This window comes from Trachypithecus francoisi, unplaced genomic scaffold (genome assembly GCF_009764315.1).
Source record: "Trachypithecus francoisi isolate TF-2019V2 unplaced genomic scaffold, Tfra_2.0 Lachesis_group13, whole genome shotgun sequence".
Taxonomy (NCBI): Eukaryota; Metazoa; Chordata; class Mammalia; order Primates; family Cercopithecidae; genus Trachypithecus; species Trachypithecus francoisi.
The window spans coordinates 1,722,798-1,729,865 of NW_022681458.1; the positions used below are offsets into that span (position 1 = coordinate 1,722,798).

Below are 7,068 nucleotides of genomic sequence, written 5' to 3' on the forward strand. Positions count from 1 at the left end.
CAAGATAGCCTGCAGCCTGGAATGGTCAGTGCCTCAGATCCGCCAGCTGCTGACTTCTCGGAGCCGTGTAATCTGCTGTCTGTGGCTCCTGGATGTTCCTCACGTCACCAGCCCCATGGCGGATGGTGCGACGCCAACGCAGACACGGCTATTCCTGGAAGTGTGTTTGCTACAACTGTCAGTCATCATGGATCTCGCTTCAAAAGGAGTCTTTTTTGGAAAAATCTGCTGTTTCATGTTATCTCTCGGTGTGCGTGCTCAAAACATCCAGTCCGTCGGAACAGATGTGAGACATCACAGTTCAAGGGCCTGAGAGGAGTTCGCGGTGGAGAGTTAGACTCGTACGTGGCTGAATTTACCCAGTGTGATCGCTTTGGAAAGAACGCTTTCTATTCCTAGTTGTTCTGTAAATGTCAGAGCAATTTTCTGTTAACTAATATGATGTTTTGGCTTTTGGCTTTCGTATGTTTTAGTACAAACATCCAGGGACAAATGCTTCCATTGAATATGTCTGAGAGACACATTGTTCCATTGATCTGAATGACCACATGACCCAGGGATTCCACTTTTGGGTCTACACCCCAAAGGATTGAAAACAGCGTTGGCAAGAGGCATTTGCACCCCCTTGTTCATAGCGCTGTTGGAAATGATCAAAACGGTGGAGACAACCCACGAGCCACTGGGTGCACAGAGAAAGAAAACCTGGTGCCACAGAAGAGGAAATTCAGACACAGGTCACCAAGTGGGTGAACCTTGAAGACACGAGGCCAGGTGAAATGGGCCAGTCATAAAAAGACACACACTGTAAGATTCCACTTATATGAGGTGCCTGGAGACATCAGATTCATGGAGACAGAAAGTAGAAGGATTGTTGACAGGGGCTGGGGGGATGGGGACTGGGGCGTTTGTGTTTCACGGGACAGAGCATTTGTTAGGAAATGTGGAAAGGGTTTTAGGCACCGATAGTGGTGATGGCTGCACAACTCTAAGTACATGTAATGCCACTCAACTGTCCACTTGCAAACGGGATCATTCATTTTGAAAAATCTGCCCCTTATCCAGGATTTGCTGAGACCCTTGTCCAGGCCTGTGCCTGGGTGTGCAGTTGGGGAGACAGGAGGAGGGAATGACGGCCGCTTTGGCCTCCTCGTGTGACTTCCCTGTGGACAGCCCTGGCTGGTCTCTGGCCTCTGCAGCAAAGGCACAAGCAGCTTCAGTGCACGGCGGCGCCTTCTATCCTCGGCATGGCCTCCTGGCTCTGTTACTAGAAGCCATCAAAGGTCACTGTACCCTCCATTCCCAGCCAGGAATCAAACCAAGCTGCCCCACTTGGCTTATCTCTCGGAAGCCCCCTCAGCTCGCTGGGCCTGGGTCTGGGTGTTGCTTCTCTCCGGAGGCCTCTGTTCTCCCTGGGAAACACCATGGGAGAGCAGCCAACAATGGGCTTCTATCTCCGGGTGAGAAACCAGATCTGGCTCAGCTCAGCATCCACCAGCACCTCATTCTTATCGCACCAGGCTGCCCAGCTAGTTCCACTTAGGATGAAACCCGACCTGCCTATGGCTGTTGGAGCCTTGCTGGCTTTGAAAATGAGAAACAGCAAATGGCACCAACTCCTTGAAAGCCCTGACAGGAAGCTTAACTCCCTGGATCTTTCCCAAAAGCTTTCAGAGCCCTTGGGGACAGCTGGGAGGACCTTGGAGACCTGCACGTGCGTATGTGGGGAGCCTGCTACCTCTGCCCCATCAGCTGCACCTGCTGCAATCTCCAGTTTCCAGCCAAAGCCTCGGAGAGAGTGTGTCCCAGAGCAGCAGGCCTTACTGCCACCCTGGCAGGCTACTGGAGCCCTGGACCGGAGCCACAGCCGGCGCCGTGATACCCAACAAGGGGGAGTGTGGATCACAGGACCACGCCCCTAGCCGCTGGCTGGCAGTCCAGGGAGGAGTCTTCCTAGGAGGGCAGCCTGAAACTGAGCCCTGGAGAAGGGGTCATCGCAGCAGGGTTGGGGTCTGCTTCCCCAGAACTCCCCACCGTGCTTAGATCTTAGGATGGAGCACAGACACCAAAGCCAGACCTGCTCAGCACAGCCTGGCCCCAGGAAATTAGGTCCAAAGCTCAGGCCACTGGAGGACAGAGCTGACCACAGCCTCCCGGGACATGGCCCCACAGCTCAGGCCTGCCCATGACTCTGCCTGGTCCATGTCAGACCTTTTCAGGCTGGGGAGTGGCCCTTGCCTCACTGGGCAGTGAGGATGCAGAGACGCAGCTGGAGCAGTTCCTCCTGCTGACCACAGCTGGCCCTGGACACTGCAGGCCTCCAGCTCAGTTTGCCGGGAGGGCAGAAGGACAGGCTTCCAGAAAGGGGCTCATCCTACATTGCCCTGCTGGCACCCACCACTGTCCTGAAGAGCTGGCCAGCCTGAGCTCTGCAGGCCAAAGGAGTGGCTGGGCAGGAGCTGCCCACCCAGACCAAGTGACCACCCAGTCGTCCCAGCCACAGCAGCTGCTTAGCTCACACCGAGGTCTGCAAGGCCAGTCTGTAGCTGGAGTTGCACTAACCTCCTTCTGCTACTGCTCCCTGGCATGAAATCATCTGATCCAGGAGTCACAATAGGCCCTGATAAGGGTATTCACAGATGTGGAAAATACTGGAACAAAGTGTGGTTTCTGAAGCCCGTGGTGTTGTGGAAACTCCACGAAACACTAGCATGCTTAGCTGGGATATCTTGAAACCACAGCAGCCTCACTACTGCCTGATTCCCCCTGGGGGCTCGTCCAGCCTCTCCCCGCTCTTCCATTAATCATAGCCATAGTCTAAGAGGGTTACATTCTGACCAACACAAAATAGCACTCTCTCCTCAAAGTTAGATTACTTAGGTTAAAACCAATTCCCACCATAACCAATTACCTTCTGTTAATTCAATGACAACTCAAGGTAGTTAAGTTAAAAAGAAAGGATACTAAAAGACGTGCTGGAGACTGGCTCCCAGGCCTGCAGCCCAGCACCTTCACCTCCCAGCACTCAGTACTGAGGTAAGGAGGAGCGTTGGGGCCTTGCCATCCCGCCTGACTTAGGTCCCTTTTTGTCTTCCTTGGAGCACCTTGTCCGAGAGGCTGAGGTGAAGGCTGCCCCTGCCAGCAGTGAGGTCCCTGTCTGTCTCCTGCTCTGGCCTGGGTCTGGGTCTGAAGGTTCTTCTCAGGGTCCCATCATGAGACACAGGGCCTGGCCCTGGGAGGCACCCAGGAAATGAGACAGGTGGGAGGGGAGGGAGGGGGAGAGAGAATGGGGAAGAGGGAGAGGGAAGAGGAAAGGGGAGAAAGAGAAGAAAGGGAAAAGAGAGGCCTGGGACCTAGTGCTGGAACCCAGAGCAGGACTGAGACCCTCTGTTCAGATTGGGAGTCAATGCCCAGCTGTTGGGGCGAAGACTGAGGGCTGGCGGGGGCACGAGTGTTCACTGCAGAAACCAAAGCCATGCTGAAGTGCAGGGCAGAACTCACAGGGCCCCTCTGCTCTGCTCTCTTTTCTGAGTAATCACCCTTAACAATAAGGTTTTCTTTTTTTCTGACACATTTGTATATGTTTAAGGCTGTGTGCATATAAATATAACCTTAGTTTAACACATACATATGCTGACTTTTCAAGGTAATAATGTGTTTTAGAGATGTATGTCAGAATAGAAGTAACTCATTCATTTCAGCTCCCACATACGGATCGTGATGTATTTCCATGTGTGTGCTATCAGTAGTGCTGCACTGTTGATAACAATTGATTTTTGGTTACCTCCCATACACCCTCTGATGTAAGCTCTGTCCATGGCCAGTCCCATGAGGTTGAAGATTTTGTCTGTTTGGCTCACAGCTGTGTCCCCAAGGTAATGCCCGACTGGTCACAGCTGCAGCAAACTGTGGAACGTGTGTGTTCACAGATATTCCTAAAACGGAATGTCTGGGTCCATAGCCATGTCAGCAGGACATGGATCATTAGGACAGAAATTGTGCCATTGCCTCACGGGGCTGTGCACCCTCATGCTTCCGAGAGCACCAGGCATCCCACCCCAACACCCTCGGCCTCCATACTCCTGCCCCTGCCACTCACTGTTGCCTCCCCTGCATCCCCTGCTCCCCGGCCAGCCCAGCATCTCTGGATAATCACTGGACGCCTGCCTCATTTTCCTTTGAGCCATTGGTCTTCACTTAGAGACTTGAGGGGCTTATGCATTCCAGATGCGAATCTTTTCTGTTTAATGTCACAAATATTTCCTCGTCGTCCACTGCCTCACTTGTCTTTTCACCTGAAATATTCACTTGAAGAGATCTTTCAGCCTCTGAAAGTTGTTAAGATTCAAGAGGTATAGAAGTCTGTCAGTATTTCAGAGCTGGCGGCAGTGGACGCCTCCTCCCAAGGACATGGGGCATTTTCTGGGCAGACGTGGCCGTGTTCCCTGGGCTTTGTGCCCGTGGAAGTTTCCGGGCTTGGCAGCAGCTTGGCGAGGCCCTGAAGCTCACTTCTTTCATTCCCTCCTTCTGTCTTCACTCACAGAGTCACCGTAGAGGTCCACATTCCACCGTGTGGCCGTGTTATGCTCTGCCAAACCCTCACCGTGGTCTTCAGGTCACGAAAGCAGCTCACCTATGGCCTCTCACACTGTGGCTGTGGGGAGTTCCGAGCCCTACCCCCAGGGCCAGGCTCTGAGCAGCTGACCGCGGGAAGCCCAGCCAGGAGCTACAGTGAAGCCCTCCTGTCTGTGGAGAAAGGCCTGAGTCTGACCTTGGAGGGGCCAGTGATGGACCCTCGACGCCTCCAGGGTGTGGTGGTCGAGAGGGGCTTGTACCCCAGCTCAATTCTTGCTGGAAGCAAAGGTTTAGCTGGAGGGCATGGGGCCTGGGAGAGCCGGGGAATCCTGCTCACATGCCCCAGAGGGGACTGGGAGCCCTTCCTTCCCCTGCCTGCGCTCGTGGTGGGGAGGTGGGCAGGCCACTGGCCCTTGGTTCGGCTCACTCAGGCTGCAAACGGCTCTAGCCGGAGGGGCGACGTGACTGGAGCCTGTGGGCAGCCGCTCCATGGGGCTTGGTGGACCTGGGACTGGGGGCTTGAGAAGAGGAATTGGTTCACCCTGAGACATCAGCCTGGGCTGAGGAGGCCCCACAGGCAGGACCTGGCCAGGCCTTCCACCCGTGGGCTCCAGTTGGCCAGAGCCAGGCCGGGTGTGTGAAGCCCATGGAGAGCAGGGACCAGCTCACCAGGCCCTCCGTTCCCTGGTGTGGGGCACAGCTGTTCCCGCTATTCCACACCGTCCAGCATCCGAGGGCCTGTAGATGCTGTGGACCCGGTCCAAATGCCAGAGCCGTGGCAGCAGAGACCCCGGCTGTGATAGATGACAGGGCGCCAGAGGGGGCTCGGGCAGGCTGCGGCCATTCCCTGGTCACTGTGCAGCCGCCCCCTCCTCACGTGGCCCACCAGCAGCCTCTCCACCGGCCTCTCAGTTCAGAGAGGACAACGGCCCCCACCCCTTCAGAACCTGAGTTCCCGGGGCCCCTCCTGACCCCCCACACCCGACTGCAGCACCTTAGTAAAGGCCGTCCTCCCATCACTCGGGGCAGGGCTGTGTGCTCCCTCCTGGAGCCCCAGGAGGGAAGGACCTCAGCCCCCCCACCCATCAGCCCGCCTGCGCCGTGGCTCTGCCTGCGTGGAGATCGGTCCTCTGGCCTCCTGTCTCCAGGGCGCTTGCCACCAAAGCACTCGCTGATGAACTCGGATGAAAAGTAAAAGCCTTGGCAGCCAAGCCTAGGGGATTCATCTCTTAATTAAGAAAGTGCTTTTCTCTGGCAAAAAGCAAGTGAGCGAAATTACTCAAGTTTAACTGTAGCAAGCCATTGTCTTATGTGTCTGCAGAAGCAAGGCTGAAGAGGCTGCTGGTGATGATATTTTTAGTTTCTGGTCTTTTTTTTTCTAAACAAGTAAGATAAACCTCTCAGACTGCATCCTCTCCCTCTAACTCTCCCAGAGGAACAGAAGAACGGTCGTCAGTGGCGAATGGCACTTGTGGGGAAGCAGCACAGACGCTAGGAGGGAACGCTGGGCCTCCTCCTGGTGGCTTCCGGTGCTCCGCACGGTCGGAGAAACTTCTCTAGGAACGAGCTATTGAAATGATCCCAGAATGCATAGTCTTTCCATTTCTATTCTTTTTTTTTGGAGATAGACTCTCGCTCTGTCATGCAGGCTGGAGTGCAATGGCGTGATCTCGGCTCACTGCAACCTCCGCCTCCTGGGTTCAAGTGATTCTCCTGCCTCAGCATCCCGAGTAGCTGGGATTACAGGCGCGTGCCACTACACCCAGCTAGGTTTCTGTTTTTAGTAGAGATAGAGTTTCACCATGTTGTCCAGGCTGGTCTTGAACTCCTGACCTCAGGTGATCCACCCACCTCAGCCTCCCAAAGTGCTGGGATTACAGGTGTGAGCCATGGCGCCCGGCCAGTTTCTAGTCTTTTAAAGTAACAGCTGACCTCTTTTTGTTGTCTTGAAATAAAAATCAACTATACTTTAATGAAAACATTTGGTCAACTAGAAAAAGATCCATTGGATTCTTAGATTCAGTCGCCCATTGGTCCTTAAAACCAAGAAGCCCTGCCTGGCTGGGCCACGGAGCTGCTGGCTGTACTGGGTGGCCCTTGTCCATGGCTGCACATGGGCCTGAAGGGAACTTTGCTGTCCCTGCCGCAAACACATTTAAAACCCTTCCTTACTGTGCCGGGGTTCCCATCTGTCCGTGCCTCTCAGTTTCTGCCATCTCAGGGTGGGCATCCCGGTGACTCACCCACCCCTCTGGACACCAGCCGGCCTCCCAGTGGCCTCTCTGTGGCTCAGGCTCATCCCAGACCTCAGAAAACACGAGGCTGGAAAAGCATTTCCCCCGCCCCACTCCCTTCCTCAGGTGGCTTTTGCATCCCTGGTCACCTTGGCCTGTCGGGGGCAGCAGGGCAGGCTTCCTGTAGGCCATGCTGTTGGCATGGGAGGACCAAGCCCCACTCCCAGGGCCAGGCTCTGAGTGGCTGACCACGGGGAGCCTG

General features: G+C 55.0%; 1 pseudogene; it reads right to left on the reverse strand.

The window, feature by feature from the left end:
- Nucleotides 1-5,967: 5,967 nt before the first annotated feature.
- LOC117095561 lies at nt 5,968-6,170 on the reverse strand (annotated as a pseudogene).
- Between the last annotated feature and the right edge of the window lie 898 nt (nt 6,171-7,068).